Source organism: Phytophthora infestans, genomic scaffold (assembly GCF_000142945.1).
Source record: "Phytophthora infestans T30-4 supercont1.52 genomic scaffold, whole genome shotgun sequence".
Taxonomy (NCBI): domain Eukaryota; phylum Oomycota; class Peronosporomycetes; order Peronosporales; family Peronosporaceae; genus Phytophthora; species Phytophthora infestans.
Genome location: NW_003303707.1, coordinates 745,747 through 747,484, shown reverse-complemented (window position 1 = coordinate 747,484; position 1,738 = coordinate 745,747).

Sequence of the window (1,738 nt, the reverse complement as noted above, 5' to 3'; positions counted from 1 at the left end):
CGCACGGCAGGCCCGGCCTCCTCGTCAAGCGAATCGACCACCCGCGCCCAACCGCTCGGTCCCCGACGACAACGCCTTCGAAGAGAGCATTGCCCGCTGCAACGACCCGAACGCTTCCGAAGAAGAACGCTGCCAGAAAGCTCTTGCGACACTTCCAACTGAGGTCGACGCAAAGAACTGCACGCGTATGTGGATTCCTGCTGCACGTTTGACAGCCGAACGCAACATAGACGAGTTGTGCGTGTCTCTGAAGGCAGACTATCAGCCAGAAATCTGGCGCAAGTACCTCCACCAGGGATGTGTCCGCGATTTTGTCCGTATTCCGCATCAAGGGATCGGCTTCGTCTGTACGTCTGAAGAGGCGCTCCGCTGTCTTGGTGGTGTCACACTAAAGGTGTGTGACACGCTTGTCACGATCCGGAAGTATTCTCTATTCGACAAGCTGTACTACGTGGATCTTCAACGTCTCCCGTCAACGTTCCGACGCGACATCTACAACTGGTTCGTCAGCCGCGGTGCCCGTCCCGGTTCTGATTACGGCCACGCACGACCCATGGGATGCTCAAGTCGCGCGCTCGCACCGTCTACTTCAACTCGGTGGCATGCCCACAAGGGCTATTTGAACCCAACGGCGAGCCGTTGCGAGAAGTCTTCTTCGATCCAGCTGACAAGCCCTGCTTTGTACAGCATCGGATGTTCAAGTACAACCGGGTTCGACCCCCGTCCCTACGCCCATCTCCGCGTCGACCCTCCGATGTCTCCGACGCTAGTATGCGCACTGATGACGCCTCAGCGTCGCCGCTCGCGGATGGCACCCTGGTTTCTTCGTCTGCTCCTGTGGGTCGCGTTTCCTTAACGCCATCTGGTCCTCGCGTGCCTTCGTCAGGATCCACGGCACCTGATTCTTCAACTGACTCTATGCTAGTTGATCATTCGTCTGGATCTGCGCCACTAGAACCTACGTCCGGACCCTCGCCGTCGGACAAGTCACGTGGATACGCGACAGTGCCCGTGTCTTCGAAGCCCATGCGACAAGCCTTTACGGGTACACGCTCGTCACGTTCCCGGGCCCCTACTGTGATACCGGGTACCATCCCAGCTGATGCACCGGATTGGAAGGTTGTACAGCACTCGCAGTATGGTATCCTGAACCGCACCGGCGCTAAGTTTATCGAACCCGGCACAGCCGTCCCCTGTGAGCTGTCGCAAGACGATACGGACCCCCTGGCGTTGAGCTACTCCACGCCGATTACTCCCAACTACTATGAAGTCCTGTTTGCGGATGGCTACGACCTGTCGCTACCCCCGGACGTGGACATCAGTATTGCCGAATCTGAGGATGATGGCGAGATATACGGCTTCGCGGCCGACTCGCCTCTCCATCCTACGGTCGAACTTCGCTCGTTGAAGGCTGTGCGACGAATGCCTATGAAGGCAGAACAAGTCACCGTCGCAGAACTTGATCGAATTATCTCAGAATTCGTCGAGAAGGATTTGCAGGCCTACACGTCGCATGAAGATGTGCTGGCTACGATTCACGCTCAACCTGCTTACTTGCGTCAGCTCTTCAAGATCCCACTCCCGCGCCTGCAGAAAATCGTGATGGACCATGCGGTCTATCGAACGGTATGTGCGGAGCCACTAAGTGAAAACGAGCCTGTCGATATCGTGTCCCGGCTGCGTGACCGGTACCGCGAATCATTGTTCACCTTTTTTCCCCTTCAAAAATTTTTGTGTT